This window comes from Mesoplodon densirostris, chromosome 17 (genome assembly GCF_025265405.1).
Source record: "Mesoplodon densirostris isolate mMesDen1 chromosome 17, mMesDen1 primary haplotype, whole genome shotgun sequence".
Lineage (NCBI taxonomy): Eukaryota > Metazoa > Chordata > Mammalia > Artiodactyla > Ziphiidae > Mesoplodon > Mesoplodon densirostris.
The window spans coordinates 75,071,247-75,089,674 of NC_082677.1; the positions used below are offsets into that span (position 1 = coordinate 75,071,247).

The 18,428-nt window shown below is 50.2% G+C and overlaps 1 protein-coding gene across 1 annotated transcript in view; it reads left to right on the forward strand.

Annotated features, from left to right (window-relative positions):
• Nucleotides 1–18,428, forward strand: part of COL4A2 (collagen type IV alpha 2 chain) — a 635,121-nt gene that overhangs the window by 49,058 nt on the left and 567,635 nt on the right. The window lies entirely within an intron of this gene.

The following is an 18,428-nucleotide window of genomic DNA, read 5'->3' on the forward strand; positions in this document are numbered from 1 at the left end:
TGACATCATCAGCTCCAACAGGAGGGAAAATTCAGCCTCACAGCCTTCTTGCAGACCTGTGAATATTCGAAGTCTTGGAGAAAAACTTCAACAAGGAAGAAATAGCAAAGCCACAAAAAATGAACTTTAGCAGCAGGAAGGAGCCCCTGTGGGCCCCAGCATCTCTGGCCAAATGGAAGCAGATCTTGACAGGTGCTAATTAGGTGAGTGCTTCTTAAACATATGCCTCATTTTCCAGTGGAGACCCTCAACCCTCACATGAATGGATGGAGGGCTGTGGTCACTGGTCAAGGAGCAGGAGATGGGTGAGGACGAATGATGGGGGAGGTTATCCTCAATGGGGCTGCACTCTGTCAGTTCCCAGGCATCTAAGGAACCACCTTTTCTGGGAGAGGTAGGGGTCCAGGATGAAGCAATCATCCCTTAATAACTAATTATCTTTTATTCTACATATTTTATGTGGCAGGCAATGTGCTGGCTATTTGAAGCAGGTGATATTTCTAATCCCCTCAATGAGCCTGGAATGGAATATTATTGAATCAGTTAGCTGGATAAGTGACATGAGGCTCTGTGAGACTGAGTACCTTGCTCAGCTCAATACACATCAATACATGTAACATTTTGTCCACCCTGACGTCCTTCCTTTCACTAGGATTCTGAATGCGGGTGGGCAGGAGAGCTGTCACATAGGGTGGACTCTGACCCAGGCTGCAGAATCAGGCTACCCCACAGGGTCCCCCAGTGACTGGTCTGGGAGTGAGCATGCAACCCATACAGAACCAGAATCATCTGGAGGAAACTTTGTACGATGTTGGGAAAATCTCTTTTTGAAATTGCTAACTCTGAAGGGAATGTAGGCCAGGAGCTTACTGGTCAGGACTTCAACCCAGAGGAATACAACACGGAGAGGTGAGGAGAGGAATAGACTCCTAGGAATTTCATCCCTGGGATCCAGCAGTGACGGGATCTCTGGGCCAATGGTTCTCAGAGTGGGATACCCAGAGCAGCAGCAGCAACATCCCCTTGGACCTTGTTGGAAGTGCAAATTTCAGCCACCCCAGACTCAGTGAATTGGAAAACCTGGAGGTGGGGTCCTCCAGGTGAGGCTGATGCAAGTTCCCCTAGAAAACCACGGCTCTATGTCAACCATGGAGTCCTTATTTCATGAGCTAATAAATGCCCTTTTTTTTGCCTAGACTTTGACTAAAATAAAAGAAACAAAACCAAGATAGTTTTGAATTATTTTCATGAAAAAGTTAAATTCTTTCTGCACATCACAAGCAAACAATTATTTTCTCATGAGAAGCTTTTCACTACAGAGGTGCCTTGGGGGGTGTTTTAGTTTTGTTTTGTGTTTGTTAATATCTCCCTGATGCTTACAAGAAAGAGGAAATTTGAAGCTCCACAGACAGAAGTCATATTTGACTCCATGAGTGCTTAACCGTGGAAAGCACTGCTGGGGATATGGAATCTGAGTGGCCGTCATTTACACAGGAAGCAGTTAGCAATAGGAGTCCAGGCCACAGAGAAAGGAGGGGCTGGAAGCGTAGATGTGGCCACGGGAGAACACCGCAATTAACACAAAACTCTAGTAAAGAAGAGAAAAATGACAGACGATGAAATCTTTGAAGAAAAATTTGAAGACTTGGAAATGACATGCATCCTTACCTTTGTTAAATGCATGGAGAAAGAATGGCCGAAAAAGATATCACAGGAGATCAGAGCAAGGAGAACAGTGGATGAGGGGACAGTTCTCATGGGCAGTGGTCCACAGCATACGGTGTTCCTAGAGAAGCAGGATGTGGCCAGTGGTTTAAAACTCCTCCCAGAGGTCCAGGGCTGTGGGCTTAGGAGCATCCTTTGGATCTGCCCATGGAGAAGACTGGTGAGCTGTTTCAGCAGGGGATGGAGACGGGAGGGAGACTAAGCTGGAAAAGGAATGAGTAGATGCTACAGGCAGTTGTCCTGGGGGTGGGGTGTACACCCCAAGATACTGGTTCTGGATGGCAGGTGGCTGACGTGGAGCCTGGAGGAGGGCGTGTTCTGGGAGAATGGATCGCCACATGCTTATAAACTGAGTGGAGGAGTGAGTACGAAGCAATGAAAAAGAAAGGAGGTGTGAGGTATCCTATGAGGCAACCCTCATGTAAAAGTGGGGAGGCTCATGGCTGCAGAGGTGTGAGAGAGAGAGAGACAGAGGCATCACATGGCTCTCAGGCAGAGCTGGGCTGGACCCCCTACCTTCTGGCTCCTGGGTTCCGTGCTTTCCCCTCATAGGTCTGCACTCCGTCGCTCCAGAGTCACCCATGTATTCATCCAACAAATGTTCAACGAGCACCTTCTACGCCAGGCAATGTGACTGTGCACAGAGACATAGCAACTCCCAAGGCGAGAGTCGTGTGACCAAGGCTGTCGCCCCAGAATCATACCCCTGCCCCTCCCTTGAATAGAAACCAATTACAGTTATCCAAGTTTCAGGAGGAAGCTACAAAGAGAAAAAAACAAGGACTGGTTCAAACCACCGTGACCCAAGATGGCGCAAGATTCGACTTCCAGTGGACTTTGAGCCTCATTACAGGCTCACTGTGATGCATTAGCTAAATGACACACCCACCAGCTGCACACAGTTGCCAGTTGCCATGACAACAACCGGAAAAGCCAAAACAAGGATTGAAAAGGAGGGTTGCATCAATTCTGGGCCCAAGCCACAACCTGTTTCCAGATAACTCATGTATTCCTCTCACTCTTTTCCAAATCCCTCCCTTTTACCTCAACCTTCCTATAGTGTCTCCACCCGAACTGTGTTGAGAAGTTGATTTGCAAACTAGGTTCCCACTTCCGCATTCTTTGGCCACTGAATAAACCTGTTGCTGTTCCAGTCTCAGCATCAGTTTTGTTATTGGCTGCGTGAATCTCATCAGAAAAAGAACCTCCCCAACCGAGACAGGGGGTCTCCAGCCGGGCTAGGACCCCAGCATGGGTCTGGTCAACCCATCTGGTAACAGTTGCAGGGTAGGGTCTGGGGCCTTAGCTCCTGCCCTGTGTAATCTCCAAGCCCTCAAGCCCCCTCAAATAGATACTGGAGATAAGTTAGAAAATAGTATTTACCATGAAATTCAGCTTCCAGACAAGTGCCCTCCTCAGATCTCACCACCTCCCCACAGGTCCTCCCTGTAGAAATCCGGGGCTGCTCCTGCCCTGGGAGGTTTAGAGATGAAGGCACTGACGATAGAAACTGTGACTGCAGAAGCCCAAGGTCAAGGTAAGGAGGTAGTGACCATGCTGAACTGTGTAGAGCACAGAGGTCGACCCGGGGTGCTCCTGGGTGGCTCCCAAGTCCATCGGAGCATGGAATTCCCGGAGGGAGTGAGAAGGGCCTGCGCCTTAGACACATAGGAGCCACCCATTTGGAGAAGAGGCAACAGGATGTAGCACGAGGAGAAGCAGGAGGGCAGAAAGACCAAGTGCAGGAAAACCCGGGGCATTTGGCGTCCCCAGAGCGAGGGAGGAACTCCTGGCATCGTGAGGCCAAGCTGGTGCTGGGGCTTCATCGTGAAGGTCATCGGGAAGCCCCGGGACACACGGCAAGACACCTGCCAGCATCACGGATGGAAAAGAAACCAGTGCCAAGGCTGGAGGGTGAGAGTCGCAATCCAGGCAAGAGGCAGGTGGCGGGCGGTGTTGCCAACGGCAGCAGTAGCAGAGGAAATGGGACAACGGGGCAGTATGTGCAGGAGACAGCGTAACTGGGTTAGAAGGGGGCATGTGCAAGACTGTGAAAACGTGGGCAGAGTTTGCATACGTGTGCAAGTCGGCCTTTCTTCCTGGGGAGAGTGTTCGTTCTTAAAGATGTCCGCGACCCAAGAAGACGTCCTTATCTAATTTTGGAGATGCATGCTGTCCATTGGGCAAGACTGGGTTTTTTGCTGGGTAATGAGAGGTAGGAATGGGGCGTCACTCTCAACACTTGTGGCTTCTCTCCAGGGAGCCTAGGAGGAGGGCAGCCTGCAGACAAGCCGTGGAGAGGGCAGTCAGAGGGCACATGCGTTCACAGGTCAGCAAGTCTTAGCTGCACATGTTCTTTTGTGTGTTTTTTTATGTATGTATGTATGTATTTATTTTTAAACATCTTTATTGGAGTATAATTGCTTTACAATGCTGTAAACATTTCGTTTCTGCTATTCGTATACATATACCCCCATATCCCTTCCCTCCCATGTCTCTCCCTCCCCCTCCCTACCCCACCCCTCTAGATGTGGCAATATATACAATGGAATATTACTCAGCCATAAAAAGAAACAAAACTGAGTTATTTGTAGTGAGGTGGATGGATCTAGAGTCTGTCATGCAGAGTGAAGTAAGTCAGAAAGAGAAAAACAAATACTGTATGCTAACACATATATATGGAATCTAAAAAACAAACAAAAAAATGGTCATGAAGAATGTAGGGGCAAGACGGGAATAAAGACGCAGACATACTAGAGAATGGACTTGAGGACACGGGGAGGGGGAAGGGTAAGCTGGGACGAAGTGAGAGAGTGGCATGGACATATATACACTACCAAATGTAAAGTAGATGGCCAGTGGGAAGCAGCCACATAGCACGTGGAGATCAGCTCCGTGCTTTGCACGTGTTCTTTAATTGGGTTAATCGGTCCAGCGCGGAAGGAAGCTGTTTCAGTTCAACCCAGGGAAGACTTGTCAGCTCTGCTTCTTCAGGCACCTCACGTTGGAGGGACCACGTGAGCCCAGTGAGGGTGTGATACACTCTGCCCAAGTCGGGGTTGGAGACCTCAGCCCAGGAAAGAAGCTACAGTCTCACCCCAGGCAAGTAGGGTTTCCTGAGCCCAGAAGGACGACCTGCTTCACACATTCCAAAGGTAGCCAGCAGCAGCGAGAAGGAAGCAGCAGGAAAGAGAAAGAAAGGCAGCCGCTCTCCCCCCATCGACGCTGCTTTCAGGCTGGTCCCAAACAATTGCCCAGAGCCACCGGGAGGCCCTCTGATGGCCTCACCAAGGGGAGGGTGCATTGCAGATTAAAAACAACAGCCTGCCAGTCAAAGGCAAGGCTGTTAAGCATAAGAAGAGGAATGCCACGGTGGGGAGCAGATCAAAGGGCTCTGAGCATCTCAGAAGCGGCTCACAGACTCACAAAAGCGCCTCTGTGCCTTTAACAGCAACCCCTGTAAGGGTCCCCGGGTTGCACAACCTGAATGCTGCCCAGAGTGATGTGGTTTGGAAATTAACCTGGCTTTTCTTCCCACTGCTGTTGTACATATTAATTAAAGTGTTCTCCCTGGATCTGGAATGCCTGCAGGCTGGCTGGGTTCTGCAAAGGCCCTTCACGCCTCCGGCTCTGCCGTGGCCCCAGGCTCCCTCACTCATGCAGGGTTCTAGGATTAAATCTCTCCCGAGTCTGCAGGGGACCCTGTCCTCCCTGGCCGGTACCGTGCTAGAGAACGCACACTCCAATAAGGCCTTTAAAAAGTCACCCATCACTTCCCCAAAGGTGACTGTGCAGTGCAATTTAAGGGAGCTGGGCTGTAGGAGAAATTGCTGGAAGGGCCTCCATCTCTTTCCTCCCCGCCAGCCATTCCTTTCTTTTCTTTTCACGAGAGCCTATTCCTTTCTTTTTCTTGTTTCCTATTCCAGCAGTGTTTGGAAAAATGTGCAAACAACTCACGTTTTAAGAATAAGCTGACTTGTTTTAGATCATATATTTTGAGGGAATCACAGTGGCTTGTTTAAAACCACGGAAACCTGAGCCCTCAACATGCAGAATCGTTCCACAGAGCTCAGCTTCCATCCGCCTGCTCCAATCTCAGGCTCTGTGTCCCCTCGTGCATCCTCGAATATCTTTTTTTTTTAAATTGAAGATGCATAGTGCTGCTTCAGCTATACAGTAATGCCAGGATTTTCTAGTTAGATACATGTGGTTCATATATCTGTCACCAGGATAATAAAGTTAAGCCATAGCACTGCCTTAGGGTTTGGATAGTTCAGCCTCATACATCCTCTTCGGTTCTGAATTATAATTTGGACAGTATCCATGAACTTCTTGGATTATGTTAAGCTTACGTATTTCTTTGTGATTTTAGAGAACTTTGTTCCCTATAAAATCAAGCATCAGGTGATTTAAACTCAACAATGCAAAATGTAGGGCTAATTGGTCATCTGTAACAAAGGCAACTCTGTTTCTATACCAAAGAGAAGATTATTCCAAAATGTATGTAACACGTGGAAGTAGATAGCAGTGTACATAAGGAAATCCAGTTGATTTACTGAAAATAAAATAAAGCTACTCTCTCTATTTCCCTACTTAGCGTTCATTTATAAAATTCAAAAGAGATCAGTGAAGGTCAGGATTCATTGTAATGAGGGTTTAGGGGAGCCATGGAAAGGTGACCTCCACACCGAACGTGAGCTGTAGCAGCAGGAATTCCATCACCGTTGACTTATTCCTTGGAAGTATGTCTACAGTCTATACCACACGCTCACCTCCACCCCCGCCCCTGCGTAGTGAGAGGGCACCAGTTAGGGTGGCAGAAATCCTGTACCAAACGAGTTTAATTAATAAGGAAATGTAGCGGCTCCTCCAGACCACCAGTCCAGAGGCAGGGCCTGCTTCAGGGCTGGAGGGGCCGGGAGTCCTGTGTTTCCCCCTCCCCTGCCATCAGCCTCAGGTCTCCATTCTTCTGCTTGTTCATCCCACATTAGCTCCACCCCGGGCTGGCACCTCTTGGAGTCCTGGGCTGATTGCCTGAGGACTTACCTACATTCACTGAGTGAGCTGCTTCCAGAAGGTTCTCAGCGGTGCTGGGGAAACCCTTCCATGATCCCTAAGCCTCCCTCACATGCCATCCGGGGTCCCGAACCACCCAGCAACGAGAAGACGGCCCCCCTGGAGCTGCAGGGGGACCAGTCTCCTTCCCGCATAAGGTCTGTCTGGGCCTCAGCATTCTCTTAGAAATGTCTGTGGAATGAAGCAGGGGATCTCTAGCAGAGGAACAGCGGTGCGAAGTTGCAAGTCCCCATCCCAAGAATAACTTAAGGGGACGGAAGTGATGGATTACCAGTCGGGAAGTTCATCCCAGGGTTTCCGTACTGAGAGCTAGGACTCAAGCCCAACTGAGGCTTCTTCCAACTCCAAGAGCCTGTAACGTTACACCTGTTTGAAGTGTCCCACTTTGTCAGGACAGAAGATTCACAAAGGATTTATCGAATGCCTACTGTGTGGAGGGGACTCTTCTCCTAGGGTCTGGATAGCAGGAGTGAGCAAAGCAGACCTCACCGCCCAGGTCACTTACGTTCTGGCAGGAAAGACGGACAACACACAGGGTCAGTACATGGAACGACAGAGGGACAAGCGTGAAAAAGCAACAGGTGGGAAAGCGGATAGGAAGTATGGAGGCAGCGCTGTAGCTTTCATTTTAAATAGTAGCCAGGGAAGTACTGACTTTGAAACTAACCAGCCCCCACAAGGATTTGGGTTCAACTCCTTTATCCAGGAGGCAACTCCAGGAAGTCCAGCGGGGAAGTAGGAGGTGAGCAGGGAGCCTGGAGAGTGAGCTGCACTGGGGCAGCTGGGACTCAGGGAGGCTGAGGGCCAGCGGGAACATGGGGAACACAGCTCAGGACGCCCCTCAGACGGAGGACCAGGCGGGACAGAAGGTTCTGGAGCACAGGGAGCTGCCCTCTGTGGTGAGCACGGGGGGACGCGCTGGGCACCAGGCCCTGCCTGGTGACTTTGGGAGATGTGGTGTGGCATGGCCTGGGGGAGCGGAGCTGGGAACGGAGCCAGGAAGGTTTTCAGGACACAGTTAGACTTTTCCCCCGAGTCAAGTGGGGACACATCTGACCTATTTTCTTAACAGGGTCACAGTGCTTCCTAATGAAGAATGAACTGAAAGGCAGCGAGCGAAGCTGGGGGGCCAGTCCGGGAGGAAACCAGGGCCCAGGTCGGGGAGTGGGCTCTTCTGAGGACCTTGTGGGGAGGTGTCGGCCAGGGAAGAGTTGGGTCAGGGGGTCCCAGGCAGCGTTAGGTCAAGTCTGCATGATCGGAACGTCTGCAGGAAGAGAGAGAGAGCTGGAAACTGGAGAGAGGGAGAGAGAGAGAGAGAGGAGAGAGACGGAGAGAAAGATGGAGGGAGAGACGGAGAGAGAGATGGAGAGAGAGGCAGAGAGAGATGGAGAGAGAGATGGAGAGAAAGATGGAGAGGAAGATGGAGAGAGAGAGGAGAGAGAGGGAGAGAAAGATGGAGAGCGAGATGGAGAGAAAGATGGAGAGAGAGACAGAGAGAAAGATGGAGAGAGATGGAGAGAAAGATGGAGAGAGACGGAGAGAAAGATGGAGAGAGAGACAGAGAGAAAGATGGAGAGAGACAGAGAGAAAGATGGAGAGAGAGAGAGATGGGGCAAAAGTACAAGGAAGTTGGAGGGAGACGGAGGAAGTGTGAACTAAAACAAATCTCCTTGTGTCGCCTTGTTTGTGTGTTTGCCTTTCTGACGCCAAGTCGGGATTTCAAACCTTAAATATAGCATAAGAGTGTGAAACATGCAGCTCACTGGAGTAAGGAAATCTTTGTATTTGCTGCTGATGGGGTAAGAAATGTGGATCTGGGGGATGATGTCCTTTTCCATTAAGATACTTTGGCCTCAGGGAAGGAAAGCTGGACTCCACTACCCGCCCCCTCACACCCCCGCCACGACTCAAATTGTTATTTTATTCCTCATCATGTCTGTACATCCTAAAAAAATGACTGTGCATATTATGGGGTTTAACATAATTTTCAATGAATGAAAGAATTCGGGGAGAGGGTTTCTCAAAATGCCAATACCAATTGGTTAGATCTTCTGAAGATACAGCTAGGATTCTTCGATGAATAGATTTATTTAATCTGAGAGTCCAAATAAAAGAAGCGATACACACTTATGATATGTTTGTCCGAGTTACACATAATCCTATCATTCAAGAACAGACCTGCCAAGATATAGAGAGCAGAGTGTAGCTGGCTAAGCTGAGCTGGCCACAAAAGTCATTTATCAAAATCCAAAGGTAGCTCCCTACAGAATGGCCTTTTCACACCGACCCACAAGTCCACAAATGATTTTGAAGACCCACACTTTGATATTCTTTGAGATCCAGCAGCTCTGGTGCAAACACTTTGACCAGGGAGAGGCCAGCCCCTTGCTAGGGTTAATCCCCCATCAAGCTGTTCGCGCCTCAGCACCCGCGGAGCTTACCTCCCCCGTCCACTCTTCTGGAGTACGTTCACGTCTCTAAAAGGACTATCCCTGAGTTATAAAACCACAGTTACCACCATACTCTTATTTTGAGTCAGTTTTCTAAACATTTACATCCGTGAAAGTCCAGGTTCAGGGTAGGCTGGACATTCGTCCATCCCTACCCTTGGAGAACATACACTTTAGTAGAGGGGTGACCAGATACCTCAATTCAGGGGCAAACGTGAGCCGCCACCGCCACCCCCGTGCTATGGGTCCGTCGTATGTTGGAGGGAATCAGGGAAGTCTTCCGGGAGGAGGTAACAGTGGCGAAAGGCCTTCGAGCGTGGGTAGGCTTTTACCAGGCCGACTTAGGGGACGGAAGGAAGCAGCATCCACAAAGACAGGGGCGCGTAAATGTGTAGGGAGGGCTCCTGATTCCTTCCCGCCGCCCTGGACCACACGGCACCGGGGACGCCCAGATGAGTCGCTGGAGATGGGGCTGAGTCGTAAGGGCCCGGAACCCTGAAGACCAGAGTTTAGACCCTGCTGGGTAACAAGAGGGATCTGTCGAGGTTTTGTGCGCTGAGCAGAGATGCGACCTGAGCTGAGCATCAGAACGATGAATCTGTGACGCCACAGAGGTGGGCTGGACGGGAGTCAGGCTGGAACAGGGAGTCCAGAGGAGCGGGCGCAAGAAGCAGCGTCCTATCAGCGGGGATGGCCAAGAAGGGGTGGAGCTGAGTGCGGCCCCAAAGACAGACACTGGCTGCGTGTGGGGAGGGCCCAGGGGGCTGTCAGACGGAAGTCTCAGCCTCACTGACTCAGAGAAAACGGTCAGGACGTGGAACTGGGTTTCAGGGAAGACAATGATCCGTTTTTGGACCTGCTGGATTGAAGATGCCATCAGGAAAACCAGGTGAAGGCATGCTGCAGGCCACTGTCAATGCGAGACCGTGGCTTCTGGGACTGAGAGATGGGAGCAGACACCAAGAAGGAGGTCGCAGAGGAAGGAAACGCAGAGCCGGGAGGTTCCGGAAGGCAAGCTGGGCTTGATGAGGGTCAGAGGGCAGAGGACGCAGGAAGGGCTGGAGGAGGAGGACAGCTCCGCCACCAGAGCCCCGGGGGCAGGGTGGACGCCCTGCAAGGGTGTGGAGCCAGACAGACTCCGCGGGAGCCCTGGGCCCACCCTCCTGAGGCCACAGTACGGCGAGGCGCCCCCTGCCCGCATCCCCTTGTGTTCCAGGGGGAGGCTGGAATGAGACCACAGGGTCTGGCCCACGACCGCCCGCAGAAGCGGGGCTGTGACTTCATCACACAGCTGCGACAGTGGAGGCCACTCAGAGGAGCCGGGACGTAGGGCTCTGGTGGCCGGGAGGCTGTCAGCACCCGTGGCACCCGCTGGCAGGGGGCGCCGGAGCCACTGCGGGTCGTCCCTTCTCTACCTGGAAGAAATGGAGACTGTCTCCCCGCCTTCCTTCCAAGCTATAATTGACAGTTTCTCCCTCGAACGCTTTCCTCAACTCTTCAAAGCAGAACTGGGATCTCAGTGACTGGCGTCTGCTGGTCTTTGTTCTTCATATGAGACCCAAGGCGGGGCCACTGACTTTCTCACCAGCTGGTTTGGCACCGGCCTGCCCACACGGATTAGACAGAGAGAGACTCAAACAGGAATGATGTGCATGTCCTAGAGCAGGATCGGATCAAGTGCTGGCTGTACAGTTGGCTGACGAGGTTGAGGCAGGAGGAGGGGAGGGAGGAGGTCTTTGCGTGGTAGACACTCCGTCGCCCCCCCAGCTCCATGCAGAACCAGGACCCCTGGGGCTGGCTGGACGGGGAAAGGGAGGGAGAAACCCAGGCAGCCAGCGTCCTGGAGAGCGGGAGGGGCGGGGAGCTGTCAGTTACAGACCCGAGCCGGGATGAGAAAGTGCAGATTTGACGTGGGGTGTCCTCGTAGCCCGAGGTCGGGAAGGCCCTGACCACAGGGGCCTCTGGGCCAGGAAGGTGAAACCTGTCAGGCCTTTCTGGGCTGATCTCCTGACTCCATTTATGCTTGCCCACCTGCTTCAGGATAAATGTGCACCTGAGACCACGGGGTGGCGGGGAGGATGGGCTGGGGACGTAGAGAGAAGTGAGGGGCAGTGTCGTCACCATGGACGGCAAGGGGGGAGGGGGCTCGTTCAGGAGGAGACCTTCCTGTCACCGAACAAGCAGGGAAGCCCGGTGGCAGACAGACCTTCCCCTTTGCTCCGAAGGGCGGGCTGGGAGTCTCTGAGTCAGCTGGGTGACTTCTCGTCTAGCCTGGGCTCTCAGAAGGCTTTGGGACAACCGGCCTGACGGGTATCTGCTGTGTGTGGTCCCCCGTCAGCCAACAGACCAGCCTGGGCTTGCTCCACGGCCAGCCCCAGGCTCCAGGGGGGCAGGCGGAAGCTGCCAGCCTTGGGGACGACCAGGCTTGGTCCTTGTCACTTGTGCCAGCATCCTCCTGGACACAGCAGGTCACGGCCGGCCTGACTCAGGAGTGGAGAAACAGACTCCTTTTCCTGATGAGACAGGAGTCACATCTCAGGGGAGAGATGCAGGGCGGGGCTGGAGAGGGACATACGTGGGAGCATTTTTGCAGTAAATCTATGCCTGAAGCTTGGGGAAGAGGAAGGAGACAAAGTAAAATGGTGCTACGGTGGTGTCTGTCGTCAGGCAGGGAACTTCGGAGTGTGAAGTCTTGGCAATGGGTCATTTTCAACTCCTGATAAGGCCGAATGAGTTGCCACTTGATACGATGGTCTGTCATGTAGAATGTCGTTTAGGGAATTGGGGGAAGGATCTTCAGAGTTTCTTATATGATTTATTTTCGTGTTTGTCACTTATTATAAAATTAAGGAACTTTTATGAAAGACCTGTGCCTGACACAAGGTAGGTGATCAGTAGAGGTATTTGCTGAATGAATCTAATTCAATCCCCTTTGAGATCATTCACGTGTAAGGAAAATGAGGCCCAGAGAGGCAGAAGAGTTGGCTCTGTGTCACACAGAAGAACCTTTTCCCCCGAATGCTAGTTAAGCCCACCTCCTTTTCATTCTCTGTTAATTGTGTTTTTCTTTATAAGTGATAAGAAAAGAGAAAATGATTGAAGACACTGTAACATTAAGTCACGTAATATGTTTTATCATTTTAAATGTATTTAACCTAGCTTCGCTCAAAAGTTTTGTGGCTACGGTGGTATATTACACGATATGAAATAGATTATCCTGTAACATAAGGAACCAGTTTCTCTGCCGACTACCTACCACCACGCCTTGGGACATCAAACCCAAGAATGTTGTTCAATTATTTTATCAAATGGTACTTATTTTAGCCTCAGAGTTTTCCAGGACAGCTGATTCCATACTCACTCCAGATCCTCTCTTTAGGTCTGGAGAAGTCGTTTCTTGAATAACTCAACAAAGACTTCAGTACAAGAGGATCCTCGGCTTTTTATGCTCAATCTGCTGGTCAGTGTTTCCCTTTGTCAAAAGCAAGTGGGGATTCCATCCTCAAACTGCAGGAGGGCCCTTGGCTAAGAGCAGCCCTGGACCACAGAGCAAGATACTACGGAAGAAAGCCCAGGGGAAGTAGTCACAGACGAGGTTCCAGAAGAAGCATGTGCCACGGGCAGTAACTGGTGGACACGTGGTTTGGCTGGGAAACATCTGTAGCAGTGAAAAAGACGTGATCAGCAAAGGATAGCTGTGTGTCCTGGGAGTGGATTTATAGGCATCACATCATGAAGGAAATCATGGGATACTATTTTTTCTATAAAGGATTCTATCCTTATGTGCTGATTATATAAATCAAAACAAAGTGGGATTATTTAAAATAGATAACCAACAAGGACCTACTGTATAACACAGGGAACTCTGCTCAATACTCTGTAATAACCTAAATGGGAAAAGAATTTGAAAAAGAATAGATATATGTATATGTATAACTGAATCACTTTGCTGTACACCTGAAACTAACACAACATTGTTAATCAAGTATACTCCAGTATAAAAGAAAAATTTAAAAAATACAAAAACAAAGCAAAGCAGGGCAGTTGGCTGGTGTCACAGGAGTGGCCATGTGGCTTTAACACCTCCTGACATGAGGCTTCACTCACTCTCTGGAGAGCCTTCATGCTTGTTCACCATGTTGAGGGCACAGCAGGGCTGGGAGATCTCCCCTCTACCCATGGCTGCCAAAGGGCTCCAAGCCATTCGTCCAATGCTGAGCGAGACTCGGACCCAGGCTTTGGTCTCTATCCTGGGCCCCGAGACAGCTCCCTGCAATGTCCAAGTGCCAGAGACTAAGAAAATCAAGCGCATCATTCTTTGCCGTCTCCTGGCTTTGACCTGGCTTTGACTTTGAATTGTATATCGTCATTTTAGCCATTTTCATATCCTAGGTGGGTGGGTACTTTACAAAAGTCTCAGTCTGTTTGGGCTACTGTAACAAAATTACCATAAATTGGGCTTCCCTGGTGGCGCAGTGCTTGAGAGTCCGCCTGCTGATGCAGGGGACACGGGTTCGTGCCCTCGTCCGGGAAGATCCAACATGCCGCCGAGCGGCTGGGCCCGTGAGCCATGGCTGCTGAGCCTGCGCGTCCGGAGCCTGTGCTCCACAACGGGAGGGGCCGCAGCAGTGAGAGGCCCGCGTACCGCAAAAAAAAAAAAAAAAAAAAAAAAAAAAAAATTACCGTAAACTGAGCAGCTTAAGCACAGGAGAAACCTATTGCTCATAGTTCTGGAAGCCGGAATTTCGAGGTCCACGTGCCAGCCTGGGCAGGGTCTGGTGAGGGCCTCTTCTGGGTTGCAGAGTCCTCCTTGTACCCACGTGGTGGAAGGGGGCCATCTCAGGCCTCTTTCATAAGGGCCCTAATCCCACCCACGACCCCCTCACCTCCCAAAGGCCCGGCTTCCCAACACCAACACCCAGGGACGTAGGTTTCAACAAAGGAATCTGGAAGAGACGCACACATCCCGTCTATAGCAACAAATAAAGATGAGAAGTTATTTTCTAGAAAATGACAAAGAAACCATTTCAACCTATATTTTCAATTTCCTTACATGTTCATTTTGGTGCCTTTCAATCACTACAAGTCTCACCTTTCTACCAGATCTTGAATGCAAAGGAATGTAATGAAAAGTCTTATATTCTTCCCCAAGATACGAACGAGTTTAGCGAGCAGGGTCATGAAACCGTGAAGTCCAGAAAGAATGAGGACGTGTGAAACCCTCTTTCCAGAGAACTTAGGCAATCAGCACCCCAGCATCCTTTGCAACAAGCCAGCCACCTGGCCCCTGCATCCCTCCTGAGTCACCAGGTAAATAGCTCAGGTTACTGTGAGCATCGGTGCCCTGCCCAGCTGTCTTGCACGGCTGTTCACCGCCCTCAGGAGTAGATATTTACTCCGGGATTGAGCATATTTTCAGCCACACCTGGATGCCTCCAGGTAGTCAGGAGAAAACGTTTAGTGGAAGGGAAACAACATCCCTTTGGCTGATGGGAATCTGTGTGCAGAGGAGGGATAAGCGCAGGGAGGGGTTTACTCACTGTCCTTGCAGCAGAACAGCTTTGCTTGCTACTGGAAAAGTATGTGATGAAAAGCTTCCTGCCGTGTTCAGTTACCCTTTGGAGGAGGCCAGAAAGGGGCCGTTAGCAGCGTGACTCCAGAATTTAGGCAAGCACTGGAGGACCACCCCGGGGGCTGCCATCTGGCAAAATCAAGGTGGCTGAGGGCACGGCTGAGCTGGAGACAGAGGTATTATCAAGTTTACATCCCGTGGCCCAAGTTGGATACACTCCCCTTCACGTGAGTCTTCAAAGGTCAGCTTAGTAAGTAGCTCGGAGGAGAGTGAGAAGAGGATGCCCAGGCCTCTGTGTTTTTGCGGGACCAGTGGTCCTGCCGTTGGAGGGCTGCTCTGGCCACTGGCCGGACGTCGTTGGTCCAGGCCAAGCAGATGAAAGCAGGAAGCGATGTCTGTCAGCCAAGAGCTGAGTGTTTTCAAAAAATAGACCGGACGGGAGGAAGCAGCACGGGTTGCTTTGAGAGCAGTAAACAACACCTGGGCTGCCTGCCAGGGAGGAGCTGACATCTCCAGCAGATCCTGGAAAGCTTGGCGGCTGCTGGGGCCTCGTTAGGGCTGGGAATGGGCAGCAGGAGGGCTGCTGGGCAGGGGCGGTGGCGGGGGTGGGGGGGTGCGGTGGGGGGGGTCGTCCCTTCTCCTCCCTCCCTTCCCAGGGAGGGCCATGGTCCAGAGGAAGAGCCCAGGCTGGCTTTGGTGTTTGGGAGAAACTCCACCAGGGCTCAGCTCCCTGATGGGAAAGCGGATGGAGGGAAACGGCCAGGCGGCATCTCCCGAACTCTGCCAGCCGGTGCTTCTGGCGGGACAGGAGCTCGTTCACGAGAGGGTCCTGTTACCACGGGGTCCTGCAGGGAGGGCCTGGCCGGGGCTTAGCCCAGGGCTTCCCGTCCTCCCTCACAAGGAGTCTGAGAGGGGCATGACCACATCCACAAGGATAAAAGAACTTTGCAAAGACAGACCCTTCCCCGGGGTGTGTCGTCCAGTGCCCTCGCCAATTAACTGGACTCTCTCGCTTTTTTAGGGGAAAACCTGCTTCTGCACATCCCGCAGGACACAGTTATAAACCGAATCTCTAATCTTGCAAAGTTGCCGTGGGCGTGACCGCTTCTGGGCATCCTCTGGCCTCGCTGAGTGGTGGCCTGTGAAAACACTGCGAGAGAGACGGCAACTTTATTAAAACCTTATCTTCGATTATTGTAACAGGAGGTGCCAATCTCCGCTCCTCGGCACACCTGGAAGTGTTCATTCCATGTGAGGACAAGGACCGTGACTCGTGTGTGTTTTGCTTTTTTTGGACAGCATGGCCATGTATAGCAGACATCACTGATCACCATAATGTGCTAACAACAATTTTATCAGTGGATGAAGAAAATACCCAGCCTGGCAATTTTGGATCACCCTGACTCATCACATGCACTCTCTTAAATGTAGGGCAATGGAAACAGCATCATCAAGATCTAAAGAAGCAACAAACCCCTTTGTCTTTCAACTGGCGGCACTGAAGAGCGGAAATGACCAATAAGTCAAATACTGGTATAGCTCAGGGTTGGACACACAAAGGAATGAACCGCCTGCCCAAGTAGCCTTCAAACTTGCCAAGTGATCTTTAACCTGGGACTCAGGGGCTTCAAGAGGGACTAGCTATGATCCTGCCGGACCCTTGAAGATGGTAACAGCATCACTAGATCACCAGGAGTCAATGTGCGTCTTCCAAGCTGACCACTAATGGGTCAAAGTCTCCCAAAACAGTGCAGGGGGGCCCTTGAGCCTTCAGCACGGGATGCCCTGGAAACTAGCATTCTCCTCCCAGTTTATAAGTTGGTTTCTGGTGAATAGTTCCAGCATCTACGGGACTTTGAAACAACTCCTCACTTCTTTATTTACAATCAACTTTTCTGGGTAAATACACTCACCGATTCCTGCCTTGTACGACTCCCTTAGAATGACAGCCCTCTCGTCACTAAAATAGCAGATTTCAGGGATTTTAAACCCTGCAGATCATGCCTTCTTCCCGGTGCCTAACAGGAGCCCCCAGGAACCATCAGTCTGGGCACCAACGGGCCGCACATCACCGACAAGTTCCCAGATGCCACACAATGCACGCCAGTCTTGTGACTTAAACTCCATCGTTTAAAAATCACCTTCCCCAGCGCTCTGATTTTATTTGTTCAAAAGAGTCGACACCCATGTTATGGCATTACTGTAATGCCCAGGTAAAGCGGAGGCACAGAAACACGATTTCTAACAAGGAGGTGGAACCGTCCTTGATGAAAACCAACAGACACCATTTCCAGATCTTCCGCCTCCTGAACTGCACCTCTTGGCTCTGCTGACTTAACTGCCACGTGCTCTGGATGTTATCTGTCCCATGCCTGTGTCTCGGGAGCAGGATGGCAGCAAGCACACGGGCACAGGTTCCAGGGCTGTGCTTCTGCGTCTGAGTCCTGGTTCTCTGCTGCTCGTGAGCTCTGTGCCCTCCGGCGAGTCCTTTAACCATTTTGTGCCTCAGGCTCCTCATCTACAAAATGGGGTGGCGGTTGCCACCACCAAAGGGTGTGAGGGACGATGAAGGAATGGGTATCTGTACAGGACTGAGAACAGCATCCAGCACACAGGCAATGATTCTACATTTGGTGAAGTGAGGAAAATATTCTTTGTTTTATTAACACATCGACTTTTCATAAATGTTGTGATGTGTGGGGTATTTTCTGGTTTCCAGAATACAAATATTAAATGAAGAGGCCACATAGTCAAAAAGTGTTTTTCAAGAACCAAATATTTACTTAACGACTCCGAACACCAGAAGAGTGGCTTGATGTCAAATTCATTATCCACACAGGAAAAAGCATTCTCCAGGCTTTCTTCATTTCATAAATAATGTATTTTATTGTATTGCATATGGCTATTAAGGAGAGCATCCATGATCATTACAGACTAAATACAATGCACTAGTCTAGTTCCATTGAGTCTGGTTTCCAGCAGTGCCATATAGGCCCTTATATACAGCAAGGACAGTGGAAGACAGCAAGAGAAGGTCAGTCTTTTGTCATATCACAATAGCAAGAAATATATTTAACATCTTGATCTCCAGAAACAATACGTACCCCAAAAGAAAACACTGTTTAATAACTGTTAAAGTTTATATAGCAAAAAATATTTTAAATTTAAGGTAAGTCAGGCAAAATGTACAAAGACCCAATATACATTGTGAAGTTTTAACAAACATAACATTTATACATTTTGGTTCCATTCTGTAAACTAAATTAAAAATGTAAATATTGCATATGCCTTTTTTTGAAATGTACAGGATAGAAGAAAATTTAGTATATTATCAACTTTTTACTTCGCTTGTTTAAAGTTGCAGGAGGAACATGAACCATGGGAAGGGTGGCAGGACCACGCGAAGGATGGGGAGAGCTACTTAAATACGAGTCAGACACTGCAATCGGCAGCGCCCACGTTCAGTCCTAGCTACAGGCGCGGGGTGGGGGGGTGGTTTCCATAGCAACTCCATCCATCCCGAGTCCCAAAACTAAACCAGAACTTTAGGACTTTTTATACATTTTAATAAAGTCTCTCTATATTACACACTGAAAATGACCATC